The following is a 16,475-nucleotide window of genomic DNA, read 5'->3' as shown; positions in this document are numbered from 1 at the left end:
GGTTTGATAATCTTGGGGTCCGGGGTTTGATAATCTTGGGGTCCGGGGTTTGATAATCTTGGGGTCCGGGGTTTGATAATCTTGGGGTCCGGGGTTTGATAATCTTGGGGTCCGGGGTTTGATAATCTTGGGGTCCGGGGTTTGATAATCTTGGGGTCCGGGGTTTGATAATCTTGGGGTCTGGGGTTTGATAATCTTGGGGTCCGGTCTGGGGTTTGATAATCTTGGGGTCCGGTCTGGGGTTTGATAATCTTGGGGTCCGGTCTGGGGTTTGATAATCTTGGGGTCCGGTCTGGGGTTTGATAATCTTGGGGTCTGGTCTGGGGTTTGATAATCTTGGGGTCCGGTCTGGGGTTTGATAATCTTGGGGTCCGGTCTGGGGTTTGATAATCTTGGGGTCCGGTCTGGGGTTTGATAATCTTGGGGTCCGGTCTGGGGTTTGATAATCTTGGGGTCCGGTCTGGGGTTTGATAATCTTGGGGTTTGATAATCTTCGGGTCAGGTCTGGGGTTTGATAATCTTGGGGTCTGGTGAATTCAGATTCTGGGGTCTGATAATCTTGGGGCCTGTTGAATTTGGTCTGGTCTTGGGTTAGATTATTTTGGGGGTCTGGTCAGGAGTTTGATAATCTTGGGATCTGGTTTGGAGTTTGATCATTTTGGGTCTGATTTCTGTTTTGATGATTTAGGGTGTCTAGTCAGGGGTCAGGGCTGTCTAGTTAGAGGTCTCAGCAGAGCACTGTGGACAACACAAAAAAGAAATTGAAAAAGTAAAGAATTTTCTCTGTAGCATACTGCTGCTAAAAAGTACTAAAAGGATTAAGATTTTTTATAATAGAAGTAATTTACAAATCTGTTTAAAGGAGTAGTCTAGTGCAGAGTATCCCTGCTCCGTCCTGCAAAATAAATGAAAATGAACCATCACTCACCTCTCTGGGTTCCCGCGGAGCGCCACTACAGCTGATCGGTCCTCCGGTCCATTTGCTTCATACTTCCGGGTGTAACGAAGTGTCACATGGTGCTCAGCCTATCGCCGGCCGCCACGATTTTCTGCCTCTGCCAGCGATAGGCTGAGCACCATGTGACGCTTCGTTACACCCGGAAGTATGAAGGAGATAGACCGGAGGACCGATCAGCTGTAGTGGCGCTCCGCAGGAACCCAGGAAGGTGAGTGATGGTTCATTTTCATTTATTTTGCAGCCCGGGCAGGACTACTCTGCACTATACTACTCCTTTAACTTTCTAGCACCAGTTCATTTAAAAAAAAAAAAAAAAGTTTTCCACCGGAGTACCCTTTTAAGATCAAAGAAAAGCTGCTGCAAATGGAATATGTTTGGAATTTCCCTGTGGAAGTCTGTAGTGTGAACATGGCCTTATACAGATGCATTTTTGGGTCCCTGACCATTGGTCTGATGACCCAAACTTTGTTTGCGCCCATAATTCATGTGGACCTGGCTTAAAGGGGTACTCTGCCCCTAGACATCTTATCATTTATTCAAAGGACAGGGGAAAAGACGTCTGATCGCAGGGGTGTCCGGCCACGCGGCGTTCTGAAAACAACCGCCACTCCCCCACCCATAGACATTAATGGCAAAGGATAGGGGATAAGGGCAATGTCTGATTGCGGGTGGTTTGGCAACGCGGCGTTCTAAAGAAGGAAGCCTGGGCCTTCCGTGTTCGTAACGAACACGGAAGGCCCAGGCTTCCTTCTTTAGAACGCCGCGTTGCCAAACCACCCGCCATCAGACATTGCCCCTATCCCCAATCCTTTGGGTAGATGATGTCTCGGGGTGGAGTACTCCTTTAAGGCCAATCCTGGATATGGCCATTTCCCGTAGCAACCAAGTTTCAGTCAGATACCTCCCCCATAAGAAGTATTTGTCCCTCCTGGACGTATGGCACTTACGTTTTTTGCAATAAGAGCGGTCATGGCTGTATTTGGCGAATGTTTCTGTCAGTCAGCACGCGAGACCAAGCGCAGTTACTAGGACTCCATCATTAATCTATGGACTATGCTATTTAGGTAGTTCCTATCTATCATATCTACATTTTCTTTAGATTATTGGAGATTTTTTTTTTGTCACAAAAATCTAAAATGTCTACACTATTCAAAGGTTCACACAAGACCGCTACACACAAAGCATTATGGGAGTTGAAGTCCTGAACCCCCGTACTGTTCAGTCACCACTCACCCAATAACGATTATGACGGGACTACAGCTCCCACAGCGACGTGCGTGAGGAAGCGACCACGTGACAGCCGGCAACCAATCAGCGTCGCGGATCCAGATCCTCTCAGGCGGTGGCTGTGGCGGGAAGGGTGAGTGGCGTCTTCCCGGGTGGTCCGGTCACATTGCCGGTGTGTGGGGGGCGGACACGGAGCGGCCGGTCACCTCACTGACAGCGTCTTCTCTTCTCTCAAGTCTCCTCAAATTTGTTTTGTGGAAGAAAAATATTCTTGGCGCCATATGTAGTTTATGTGGTGATAAAACTGCGCCGCCTGTGGTCGCCTCGTCCCTCTAATGTTCATGAGGGGAACTGCAGGTGAGGCGGCCCCTGTCTACTAGTGTTCATGAGGAGAACTGTACTGGAGGTGCTGGGAATTCTGGGTAAAAGCCAATGTCACCCCCTTATGACCCCTTTGACTGGATGTTTCTGGGTTCTTTACAAGGGTATTCCAGAATTTTTCTAATTCAGCCTATAAATGCATGTTGCCATGTTTTATTCCTTTGTAATATCTTCTATTACCTCCGTGTGGCGCTTCGTCCCATTTTCTCGCGCACGACCCGGAAGCGCTGTAGTGCAAGTCTTTTTATTTTACTGTCGTCTCCGACTTTTCCCAGCATTCCCTGCGGCCGGAGACAATATGTCATAAGTCATGTGGTCTCAAGGGGGCGTGGCTATGCTGCAGTGGGTGGAGGCCATGTGACTTATGACATAATGGGAGAGATGTATCAAAACCTGTGTAGAGGAAAAGTGGTGCAGTTGCCATAGCAACCAATCAGATCGTTTCTTTCTGAAAAAAAATGGTCTGATTGGTTGCTATGGGCAACTGCACCACTTTTCCTCCACACAGTTTTTGATAAATCTCAATTATGTCATAAGTCACATGGCCTCCACCCACCCACTGCAGCATAGCCACGCCCTCTAGAGACCACATGACTTATGACATATTGTCTCCGGCCGCAGGGAAAGGTCCGAGGCGACAGTCAAATAAAAAGACTTGCACTTCGGCGTGTGGGTCCTGTGCGTGAACACGGGACAAAGCGCCACACGGAGGTAATAGAAGATGTTACAGAGGATTGTGACATGTATCAGGGGCTCAAAGACAGAAGGGAAAAATAAATCCTGGGACACCCCAGGAGGGGTACTCCACTGCCCCAGCGTTCAGAACATTTTGTTCCGAACGCAGTCTTTGGGGGGGTTGTAACATCATGCCACACCCCCTTAATGCAAGTCTATGGGTGCGGCGTGGCGGCTGCCATTTCATTTTTTAGAGGGCTTTTAAAAAATGAAAGAAGCAATCTGATTGGTTGCTATGGGCAACTTAGCAACTTTTCCTCTAGACGGGTTTTGATAAATCTCCCCCATTGTCACCGTGTTTTTTGCGCTTTGCGCATATTCCATTGCTGAAGAAAATTAGTGGATCATACAAGATAGGAATGCAGAAAACATACATAATACAAGCGTCTATGAACAAAACAAAAGTAAAACGTACTTCAGATATCAATCAGATGAAGCAAATGGGTAGGAAAAGCTGCAGCATAATATGTACATGCGAACGTACCCTTACACTGCTGTTCTGTAACGGTGCTCATGTTATGCAACTGCAGTAGTCATTATACCAGCTGCGTAACGCCCAGTGTCACTACCTGCCACCCATATAATAGATCTGAATATTAAAGGGGTACTCCGCTGCTCAGTGTTCTGAATGCTGGAGCTGGCGGCGGGAGCTTGTGACATCATTGCCCCACCCCTCATGATGTCACGACCCGCCCCCTCAATGCAGGTCTATGGGAGGGGGCGTGACGGCTGTCACGCCCCCTCCCATAGACTTGAATTGAGGGGGCGGGGTGTGACATCATGAGGGGGCGGGGCTATGACACCACAAGCTCCCTGCTCCAGTGTTCGGAACAGTTTGTTCCAAACGCTGAGCAGCAGAGTCCCCCGTTAAAGGGGTACTCTGGTGTCAGGTTAAAAAAATAATGCTGCAGGAGCATATAGCATTGCTTAAAGGGGCATTCAAGGAAAAAAGGTTTTTCTTTATATCAACTGTCTCCAGAAAGTTAAACAAGTTTGTAAATTACTTCTATTAAAAAAATCTTAATCCTTTCAATAATTATCAGCTGCTGAAGTTGAGTTGTTGTTTTCTGTCTGGCAACAGTGCTCTCTGCTGACATCTCTGCTTGTCTCGGGAACTGCACAGAGTAGAAGAGGTTTGCTATGGGGATTCGCTTCTACTCTGGACAGTTCCCGAGACAGGTATCACCAGAGAGCACTTAGACAGAAAAGAACAACTCGACTTCAGAAGCTCATAAGTACTGAAAGGATGAAGATTTTTTAATAGAAGTAATTTAGAAATCTGTTTAACTTTCCGGAGCCAGATGATATATATATATATATATATATATATATATATATATATAAGATGCAGAAAATATAGCAGCACACCCAGTAGTAAAGTGCAAAAATTGGGATTTATTGACCCATATCAGATGCGACGTTTCGACGGCATCCCGCCATCTTTTTCAAGCATGCTTGAAAAAGATGGCGGGATGCCGTCGAAACGTCGCATCTGATATGGGTCAATAAATCCCAATTTTTGCACTTTACTACTGGGTGTGCTGCTATATTTTCTGCATCTTGGATTATCTGAGCTGTCTGCGATTGGGACTGCTATCCTTGCCTGCACCCCAAGACTTGCAGAATACGTGGTTGTGCTGCCTACCCTCTACATATATATATATATATATATATATATATATATATATATATATAAAAAGTTTTTTTCCTGGATAACCCCTTTAACAGTACTACAATTCCCAGAATGCATTGCTTTCCCTTGCTCACTCCCCTTCTGCATGACTCCTACCAGTCACCCACCCCTGGAGTTGTTGCAGAACGTCTCATTTCATCTCATTTCTCACTATTGCACAGTGAGGTTGCAGCACCTACTATCCATTCCCTGTCTGCTCCTCCGACCGTGAAATTGTTCAGCACGCTGTAACCACATCTCATTCTTCCCTACATGTCCCAATAAAAATATATATGTATAATCTTTCTTTATATGCTAGCATGATATATGTGCACAATCATGAAAATGAAAAAAACAACAACAATGCAATAAAATACAAAAAATTTTTAAAATAATTGCTAACAGGTTAATTTCTTTTTCGAAACACAAATAAGGTGGAACATTAGATAAAGCTCTAAAGCAGTGGTCTTTAACCTGCAGACCTCCAGATGTTTCAAAACTACAACTCCCAGCACGCCCGGACAGCCGATGGCTGTCCGGGCATGCTGGGAGTTGTAGTTTTGCAACATCTGGAGGTCCGCAGGTTGAAGACCACTGCTCTAGAGAAATAAGGGTCCATGCACACTATGCACAAGTGGTATCTGAATTTTCAATGGGATTCTGCTGCTCAGCGCTGACTACAGAAGTTCTGCCTTGAGTCTCCTAATAGAATGAACATGTTCATTCTTTTAGTGGAATCCACAAGTAAAGTCCCATTAGTCAAAGGGACTTTGCCTTCTGATATGTGTTTCCGCGCAAAATACTCACCAATTCTAGGCTGCTATGGATCCGCTAGGAATCTGTAGGGTGCATGGGCCCTAAATGTCCTAAGACAGCAAATGTATCCTATCTCAATATCACAGTGAACCAGGTATGACATCTGTTATAATGGTGGAATTTAAAGGGTCACTCTCATTAAAATAAATTTTTGCTATTGCACTCCTTATGTTAATTAAAAAAGATTTCTAATATACTAAAAAAAATTACGTTTTCTATGTTTTATTTGTGTTCAAAAAAGCTCAAGAGCACATTTTCCCCAATCTTACACACAGACTTAGGACCGAGGTCCAAACACAGAAAGTGCAGCCTGGAGTGCTGAGGGGTGTGTGTCCAACCTCATCCAATCATAGCTCCTCTCACACTTATAGGGGTACTCCACTGCCCCACCGTTTGGAACATTTTGTTCCGAACGCTGGGTGCGGGCTGCGGGGGTCGTGATTTAAATGGCCACACCCCTTGTGATGTCATACCACGCCCCCTCAATGCAAGTCTATGTGAGGGGGCGTGGCAGATGCCACGCCCCCTCCCATAGACTTGCATTGAAGGGGCGTGATGTCACAACCCCCGCAGCCCGCACCCAGTGTTCGGAACAAAATGTTCCGAATGCTGGGGCAGTGGAGTATCCCTTTAACTGCCATATGCTGTTGGTTGGGGCCTCAGCACTCCAGGCTGCACTTCCTGTGTTTGAACCTCGGTCCTAAGTCTGTGTATAAGATTGGGGAAAATGTGCTCTTGAGCTTTTTTAAGCCCAAATAAAACATAGAAAACTAAATTTTTTTTAAACAAAGTATATTAGAAATAATTTTTATTTACCATAAGGAATGCAATAGCAAAAATTTATTTTAATGAGAGTGTCCATTTATGGTCAAAATTAGACAAATTCCATTAATAAGTACTAATAAAAAGGATGAGAGAGGTAGGAGCCAGCAGCTGCTGAGACACCACCACATTGAAAATGAGAGGACTACACAACTTCCTGTTGAGTGAATCATGCAAAAGCACGCTGAAGCCAGTACAATTAGTGAAAACACTATACTAGTCAGTTACTGTATGTGTCTTGGGGTAAAAGTTTAATATACCAGACTACCCCTTTAATCCATGCATACCCTTACAGTTCTCCTTCCAGAAGCAATGATGCGCCTGGTATGTGCTATGGATGTGACCAGCTTGCTGTTCACCCCATGTGACTAGTGCTGTCACGTTACCAAGGAACGACACTTCTCCCCCACCACAGCTTCGGGCTCCCACCATCTTTTGTGTCACTGCTCTGTAGAGATAAGCCGGTGGCATTTTCCCCCTGTCGTTCTCCCAATCACACGGAATCAGAAGAAAGTGAAGGCCTCTATCGTTCTCCCAGCACAGCCCCGGCCTGTTCAAAGTTAGGATTATCTGCTCTGCTCGAAATCCCTTCAAACACGGACACAGAAAAAAAATAACTGAGAGAAAGAATTGCTTTCTCCAGACAAAATTGGAATCTGGGTTCATGCGGCAGCCGTTTCATCTAATGCCGGATCCAGCAGACGTGTAAGCGTCAGGAGACGTGGCAGGTTCCAGCAAGGTTTTCTCCAGTCTCTGGGCTTCTTTTAACTCTCACTGCTCCCCAAATAAGGATCCTCCGTCTTTTTAGTCTGTCAAGAACGTGATGTCTTCATCTCTCTCCCCGGTCTAATCCTCCTACAGTTCAGGAAAATGAATTTGTTCCTGGCAGGCAATCTGGTGTAATAGGTATTGCTGGCCTTCCAGAATGACATGCACTTGCCCCGTGGAGTTTTTTAAAATTTTTATTTAAAGGCAAACTTTAAAATGAAATGAGAATAATTTCAGGTATAACATCTACCATGTTGACTTGTATCTGGTGACTCGTTATTTCCACTATCATAAAGCAGAGTTTTAGCTTTGCCTGTACTGCTGTTTCCCATTGTATCCCTCTCGGCTGTTTGGTGTTGAAGTATCATGTGACTGGCTGGATTAGAGGCATTTTCCTCAGCTGGCCATGTAGGTTTGAATAATGTTGGAAGAGACCAGATCCAGCTTTGTCTCCTGAGACAACAGAGGACGATGTGTTGTCTTTGGAGAGGGGGAGGAGTCGGGGAGCTGCTGAGACAACACCACACTGACAGTCGCCACGCCCCTTCCCATAGACATGAATGGAAGGGGGCACGGCGGGATATTGCGAACATGGTAGCCTCAGGCTTCCATGTTCAAAACGTTGCAGTGTTGATCCAGAGATCCCGGGGTTCCCAGCGGCCAGACCCCTAGCGATCTGACATCTTATCCCCTATCCTTTGGATAGGGAATAAGATACCTAGAGGTGGAGTACCCCTTTAAGCAGGGCTTGTTGCATAGGTGGGGGTTTTACTTTACAGAAAGGGGATGTGCCTGGCTGTTTGCGTCATATTTACTACAATTTTTATGCCTGCCAGCAATTGTAAATTGTACTGGAAATTACAGCCAGCTCCGAACTGGCCTAGAATTCTAAATTTGCTGCTTTGGCAGCCTCAAATTGAAGCGTGCGCCTTTTGGTAAATCCCTTGTGATCTTGCACTGCCGGGGTTTACCTAAAAAGCACCGATCTTAGTAAATTCCCCCCTTTCCCCTGTGTGATCATAGCCCCAGGTGTCTTATATTGTTTTCTAAGCTGATCATAGAGATGTAATTAGCATCTAAGGGTATGTTCACATTGAGGAAATTCATCTATGAATTTCTTTGCTTAATTGCTTAATTTTATAAACGAATTCAGGCTATGTTCCCTAACTTGTCCTAACACTCCTCCCACCCTTAGAACATTTTTTTGGAGCTTTACAAAGCTGTGTATCATCCCTTTTATTCTTTCTCACATAGTGAAATCTTCCAGCAGAAGAAGGTAGTTGTTTCCCATCAGGCATGACATCACTGAAACAACAAAAAGAAAAATGTTTCAGCTCACCACTGTAAGATGTAGCGGACTGGAGCTCTGTAGTAGTTTGGAGAGCATGGCAGGCAGGCAAGCGGGCCGGATACCGGGAATCGTCTTGACTGCGCAAAAAAGCAGGGGCCTCCAGCTGCTCCAAAATCAGGAAGATAGGCAGTTAAAATTTCACATTTATTGTAGCGTTTAAAACCAGGGGATATCCATGATGAGTAAAAATGTACAGGAGAACCAATGCGTTTTGAGCCGACACTAGCTCTTAGTTGTGCCACGTCGAAGAGCCAGTGTCATCTCGAAACGCGTTGGGTCTCCTGTGCATTTTTACTCATCATGGATATCCTCTGGTTTTAAATGCTACAATAAATGTGACATTTTAACTGCCTATCTTCCTGATGTTGGAGCAGCTGGAGGCCCCTGCTTTTTTGCTCTTTCTGTCATGACATCACTGAAGCCTGCGTGGGGACCACTTCTGCCCTCACATGGTTGCAGTGCTGTGATGAATAGAAGACATCAAGCTCTGTGCAGCAGCTTTCAGTATCTTTCATTGAGGCTCTGTTCAGCTTTTAGTCTGTGCATTCACACCACGTTAGGGTGCATTCACACCAGGTTTTGTACATACAAGTGCCGGATCCGGCAGGGGGAGGGGCAAACCGGGCGCTCCCGCACCCCGGCCGGATCAGCCCGTGACTCCATTTACTTTAATGATCCGACCGGAGTCAAACGGTGACTCCGGTCGGCTCAGTTTTGACCCGTATGCGGCTTTGGACCGGACCTAAAACCGTAGTATACTACCGTTTTATGTCCTGTCAGGAAACCGCATACGGGTCAAAACTGAGCCGACCGGAGTCACCGTTTGACTCCGGTCGGATCATTAAAGTAAATGGAGTCACGGGCTGATCCGGCCGGGGTACGGGAGCGCCCGGTTTGCCCCTCCGGCACCCATATGTACAAAACGTGGTGTGAATGCACCCTAAGAGGCTTTGCAGCTGTCAAGTTCTGTGCAGAGAAACACTTCCTGAGTTTGGTCTTTTGCCATTACAAGTAGGAGACCAAAATCTGAGATTTTGACCAGACGGAATGGAGACCCCTGGTGGCCAGAAGTATACAGCCGTAAAAATAACATTAAATGTTTTTTTAATAGAAGCTGATTACAAAAGCTATTTATTTAGCATAAATAATCAAATATAAAAAATCATGTCTTATGACAGTGTCCATTTGATTTCCCTGATCTGTGATCATCTGCTTGGAGCAGAAATGATCCATAATCAGCAAATTGCCACGGACATAAGGGATGTTCCATCAACAGACAGGACTTTCCTGATGCAATCTGCCGGAACCTTCCAAAGTGTGAACTGAGCACTGCAACTCCCAGTGAAATAAATGGGCGTGCGGTAAAAGCCGGAATCTGTTCCCAGTTACCATGAGAAAATTCCTTGCAGATTTTCTGTAGTGTGAACTGGGCCTAAGGCTATGATGTCCGCATGGGGTATTTTTTTTTTTCTGTAGTAAAAATATGCAGCAGGAAGCCAAGGCATAATCTTTCACTTGTGCCATGTATTTTACTCTAAGTTATGTTAACACAAATTTCGTTTGCTGAACGGAATTGCAGAATTCTTTATTCTCAGACCACAGAATTCCTCCAAAATTCAAGCCCCATTGACTTCAGTGGGAGACCGCTGCAAAATATAAGACTGGTATTATATATATTATTGCGGAAAGTGGAATTTCCGCAGCAGAATGCCCGCCACAGAAATTCCGCTGTCTGAATGGTACTGTGGAATCCCATTGAAATCAATGGGCAGTAAATTTCGTCAGAACTCCTCGGTGTGACCATAGCCTTACAGTCGTAATTATGGACGCAGATTAGATGAATTCAGAAGCGATCCACTTTACCTGCTTGTTTATGATCGTCTTTAGGAAGGAGCGTCTACAGGACGTCTCATAGACTCTCTATTAATCCGTATGCTCTGCTATACCCATTACCCGAATCATTGGATTCCGATGAAGCATTTCTTTTTTTATTTCTATAACGTTAGAGTTTTTGTAGGTCCACTTTTAGCCACAAGGGGGCGCACAGAGCTTGTCTTATACAATCCGTGAGTCCTAGAAATTCCTTGTGCTTTCTATAGAACTCTTCTTTGTAGCTTTTGAGTAGAGATGAGCGAACTTACAGTAAATTCGATTCGTCACAAACTTCTCGGCTCGGCAGTTGATGACTTTTCCTGCATAAATTAGTTCAGCTTTCAGGTGCTCCCGTGGGCTGGAAAAGGTGGATACAGTCCTAGGAGACTCTTTCCTAGGACTGTATCCACCTTTTCCAGCCCACCGGAGCACCTGAAAGCTGAACTAATTTATGCAGGATAAGACATCAACCGCCGAGCCGAGAAGTTTATGACGAATCGAATTTACTGTAAGTTCGCTCATCTCTACTTTTGAGCTGAACTTTCTTCACTTTCCATGTCGGCATTACAATAGTCATCTCAGGTTTATTATCCTCCAGATGCAAGGATACAATGTCCCCATTCATTGACAGCTAGCAGAGATCTTGCCTGTGGTGAATAATTCAAATACATTGTCTATAAGCTCGTCCATTTTTCATCATACAGTGGTTGAATGTCTTTTTTTCCCTACAGCTGTTGGGAAACAGCCTACAGCTGTTGCAAAACTACAACTCCTAGCATGCCCGGACAGCCAACGGCTGTCCGGGCATGCTGGGAGTTGTAGTTTTGCAACAGTTGCAGGCTTCCTGGTCAGTAAACACTGCTTTATCCTATAAACCAGGCTGCAGGACTTCATACAGGTGGTTGCATTTTCCCCTATAATATTCCTGTCTGTAGCACTTTACTGGGAGCAAAGATGTTGGTTAATAAGACGTCTTATGTAATGTCTTCTTACAGTTGTAGAATCGACTTGAAGACGCGATGACAGGAGACAGAAAAATCCTACAGAAACGTATATACAGTACAGAAACGTATACAGTACAGAATATTGCTGCCTGTGTTACCGGTGAGGATTACATCTTGTGTTACAATTCTTGGCATTGCCATACAGTTATAGGCCTAATACACTTTTCGAGAAAATGTCACAACATATGTTGGAATATTGGGGGGGAAAAAAATATAATGCTGACATTTACCGCATGCCATATATAGTCTATTAGTATTCCCGGATGAAGGATTTCTTATCCGAAACGATCGTAGGTGTGGGAGCCGATATTCCGGTATAAGTTATTGGCTATTTCCCCGGCCCCGCAAGAGCCGCTGGAGATTAGTGATTTAAAGCGGGCGCTTTAAATCAATGAACTGCAGTGGCTTTTGCGGGGGCAGTGGCCACCGCCACCCGCTTCTCTCCCCCTGTCTGTCCTGGGGTCCTCCCTAGTCCAACCACCACCGCCGCTGCTGCCCCATTGCCTCCCCCATCCCCGATTTTATACTTACTTGTTCCCTGGGTCCGCGCTACTTCTGGCTCCGGCGGCGTCCTGAGCTGTCACTGTGCGCACTGACGGTGACGTCGCGTTGAGGACGTCACTCATCGCTGCGCAGGATGCCGCAGGACGTCGCAGGAGCCATAAGTAGCGCGTGCCCCGGGAACAGGTAATTTAAAAAAACGGGGATGGGGGAGGCAATGGGGCAGCGGCGGTGGTCGTCTCTGGCCGGGGCAGGGCATTGTCGGCATATCGGCAAGTTAATTGCCGATACCGATAATGTCCAAAATCGTGAATATCGGCCGATAGTGTCGGCCAAACCGATAATCGGTCGATTCCTAGTTCACACCATGTTTTTGCAATACAGTTCCCATATACGTTTTCAATTTGAAAACCATATGCATTGACTCTCCATTGAAAACCATATGCCAAAAGATGCATCCGGTTGTGTCTGTTTTGTGTCTTGGGATTCTATGGGAACCGTACAGAACTGTATGTGTGTACGGTTCTATCCAGTTTGCACAATACGGTTTTTGACTTTGCACATTTTTTTTTTCTTGGAATTTCAATCAAACAAGTGAAACTTTATTCATAATAGAGTGAAAAGTTAAAAACTTATACATTTTTTTTCTTAAAAAACGGATGCAACCGGACATCATTTTTCAAACCATATACGTTTTTTTTAACCGTATACAGGTTAAAATTTGTACACACGTTTTGATACAGTTTAGTCCGGTTTTGAGGAATCTGTTTTTCATCCAAAAACCTGATACGGGAACTGTATTGCAAAAACGTGGTGTGAACCTGGCCTGATATAGATATACTGAATTGTAATCAGTCCAGTATATATATATATATATATATATATATATATATATGTGCTTTTACTACATATACCGGCTAATTTTAGGGAATGACTGCATTCTAATGTCTATTTAACATTAGCTAAATATATTTTGAGCCGTGAACGCCCTTGCGTTTTTCTGTTGCCACCATCTCTTTGTATATCTATTTTATGAGGATTTTAATCTGTATGTTCTGATAGATGAATAAAGTTTTTTTCATTGTGTACATTTGGTTGCTGCATTTGTAGTTCTTTGTAGGTTTATATTGTGAATTTTGCTCAAAGCAGCCCATCACGGGGTTGATAATCATAGCGAGGGTTACTTTAGGGTCTTATGTCGCCCTGGTTGGTGGTGTGTTACCCCCCTATTTCCTACAGCTATTTTGTTTGCTAATTGGTGCATCTGTTAGTGACTAGGTTTGGTCTGTATCCCGATCCTATATGTTTTTCAGGACTTGAAAGCAATAGTGGATTATATTGCTATTCATTGAAGTCAATGGGTTCTGCTTGCGGATTCTCTGCTTGGGAAAATCCGCAATCTCAATCTCAGCTGCGGGAAACATGCTGTAGATGCGAAAAGAGTGACCCTACCCTTTTGGGTTAATTGGTGCTCCTTCAGAATGCAATAGATTGTATCGGCATACCTTTTTGCCATTATCCTGATGTGCACGTGATGTAGCCCAATTATTTGAATTATATGAACAATATATAAATGGGCCCTTCGTCCCTTTTCACATCACGCTATCGATGTATACTTAGCGGCGCACACAAGGCGCATACGCATGTGGCTGTATCTACCCTCTTGGCCTGCATTGGTGTGGTATACAGCAGTATGTTCCATTCCTTAGAAAGGTGTACAGTACATCTACATATTTCACTGTATGACTAAATATTGGGGTACAAAGTAGGGATCGACCGATATCGTTTTTTTAAGGCCGATACCGATAATCTGTGCAGGTTATCCGATTATCCGATAGCCGATAACTTATACCGATATTCCGGTATAAGTTATCGGCTATTTATCCCCCCGCGACACAGCTGCAGATCATTGATTTAAAGCGGGCGCTTTAAATCAATGCACTGCAGTGGCTTTTGCGGTGCCATAGACCGCCGCCGCCACCCGCTTTTCTCCCCCTACCTGTCAGGGTGGTCCGGGCCATCCATCCTTCCTGTAGTGTCCGGCGGCATTCCAGGTGGAGGGTGAACCGGTCCGGGCTGTCCTTCTTCTCCGGGGGTCATCTTCTCCACTCCAGGCAGGCTCCGGCCTAGTAACGCAGCATAGATCCCGCTGCGCAGTGACGCCTGTGCGCAGCGACGCACCTGACGTCACGGCGTAGCGGCGTCTTTGCAGCATACTAGGCCGGAGCCTGCCCGGAGTGGAGAAGATGACCCCCGGAGAAGGACAGCCCGGACCGGTTCACCCTCCACCCGGAATGCCGCCGGACACTACAGGAAGGATGGATGGCCTGGACCACCCCCATTGCGGGTACGTTTAATTTTTTTTATTGACTCGGAGGGTGGGGGAGGGGCCCGACCGGTATAGCGGCAAAAATCCATACCGTGGGAGAAAAAAAAAACGGTATCCGGTTCATACCGGTATACCGCCCAGCACTACAGTGGGGGGTGCGACGCGGTGCGGTGGGGCGGTCGCGGTGGGGGCGGGGCCTTATCAGCAAGGTAATTGCCGATAATGCCCAAAATCGTGATTATCGGATGATAATATCGGCCATACCGATAATCCCTAGTACAATGCACCAAAGCATCATGTGAAAAATTGTCTCTGAACTGTATGGAAAAGCGTGCTGTAAATCTCTGATCTGTTCCTAATCTGAATATTGCAGGTTGACGTTAAAGGCAAAGTTTACATCCAGTCATGGCCCTTGGCACATGGTGCAGTTGTGTATTCATGTCACTATGCACTATGTCATTTCCCCCCCCCCCCCCCCCCCATAAGAATTGACATTTATGTTTCCGTGTGACAAACCCCATGTGACTTTTATATCACTCTGTGAGTTGCACAACCCAGCGGTGTTATAGATCTCTTGCACCAGGCATATATATAAGCTTGGGGTGATGGGGGATGGGGGGGGAGGGTCACGACATGAGGCCCACTGTGGCCCTGTCACCCTTAAGTCCACATTTACCTGGAGAAGGCCCCCCAAAGTAATAATCAATATCTGTACTCCATGTCTCTCACAGATTAGCCCTGTCCAGTCATAAGCATCAAAAAAGGCTTACACGTCACTGTCTTGGCCTATGGTGTCCAACTTTTAACCCTTTAAGGACCCAGGGCGTACCTGTACACCCGTGGGAATTCTGGTCCCCACCTGAAATAATTCAGCAGGCACCCCATGAGACCAACCATGTCGCCGAAAATTGCTGATCAATTCGGATTGGCGATTTGCGGCAATTCCGGGTCAGTCGGGTCCCCAGAAAAAAAGGGGTGATAGGTGCCTCCGGCATCGGCGGTGGGATCGGGGCCCCAGGAGCGAGGCGGTGGCAGCCGAGCAGCCGGAGGTAAGGCCGTGCCTCCTACTGTTGCCTAGCAACAACTCCCAGCATGCACAAAAGGGCATGCTGGGAGTTGTTGTTATGCAACAGCAGAAGGCACAACTATAACTCCCAGCATGCACTTTGGTAGTTTGTGTATGCTGGGGGTTGTAGTTATGCAACAGCTTGAGGCCCATTTTTTCTATGAAAAAGTGTGCCTCCAACAATTGCATAACTACCGTATTTATCGGCGTATAAAATTTTTAGCCTAAAGTCTATCTGCGTGTTATACGCCGATAAACCGCTGCAGTTCAATGATTTAAAGCGGGCTCTTTAAATCAATGAACTGCAGCGGCGTTTGCAGGGGCAGAGACCTGCCGTCGCTGCCGGTCTAGAGCCCTGCTGCCGCCGCTTCTCTCCCCTGGCTATCGGTGCCGCTGCCCCTTCTCTCCCCCTGGCTATTGGTGCCGCTGCCCCATTGCCAGCGCCGATAGCCAGGGGGAGAGAAGCGGCGCCGGCAATGGGGCAGCGGCGCCGATAGACGGGGAGAGAAGGGGCAGCGGCACCCATTGCCGGCGTCGCTGCCCTGTTGCCTCCCCCATCCCCGGTTGTATAATTACCTGTTGCTGGGGTCGGTCCGCACTGCTTCTGGCCTCCGGTGTGCGTCCCCTGCGTCACGTTGCTATGCGCTGCGAGACGCAATGACGAGTGACGTCACATTTGGGGGTTTTTCACATTTTTTTTACTTTTATATTTAACTTTTTTTACTTTTATTTTTACACTCTTATAGTCCCCATAGGGGACTATTTATAACAATCACTCGATTGCTAATACTGTTCAGTGCTATGTATAGGACACAGCACTGATCAGCATTATCGGTCATCTTCTGCTCTGGTCTGCTCGATCTCAAACCAGAGCAGAAGACCCCGGGAGACGGCCGGAGCAAGGTGAGGGGACATCCGGCCGCCATGCTGGAGGATCGGATCGCCGCGGCAGCGCTGCGGGCGATCCGATCAT

General features: G+C 46.2%; 1 long non-coding RNA gene across 1 annotated transcript in view; it reads left to right on the top strand.

Moving 5' to 3' along the window:
- Nucleotides 1–2,340: 2,340 nt before the first annotated feature.
- LOC130297608 (uncharacterized) overlaps nt 2,341–16,475 on the top strand; it is a 385,502-nt gene continuing 371,367 nt past the window's right edge. The window contains exons 1-2 of the long non-coding RNA XR_008849615.1: nt 2,341–2,542; nt 11,598–11,706. This is a non-coding gene — a long non-coding RNA (uncharacterized LOC130297608). The remainder of the gene's footprint in view (nt 2,543–11,597; nt 11,707–16,475) is intronic.

The sequence above is a fragment of the Hyla sarda genome, chromosome 13, assembly GCF_029499605.1.
Source record: "Hyla sarda isolate aHylSar1 chromosome 13, aHylSar1.hap1, whole genome shotgun sequence".
NCBI lineage: Eukaryota > Metazoa > Chordata > Amphibia > Anura > Hylidae > Hyla > Hyla sarda.
The sequence above is the reverse complement of the archived record's forward strand: the minus strand, read 5'-3'. Positions and strand labels throughout refer to the sequence as shown.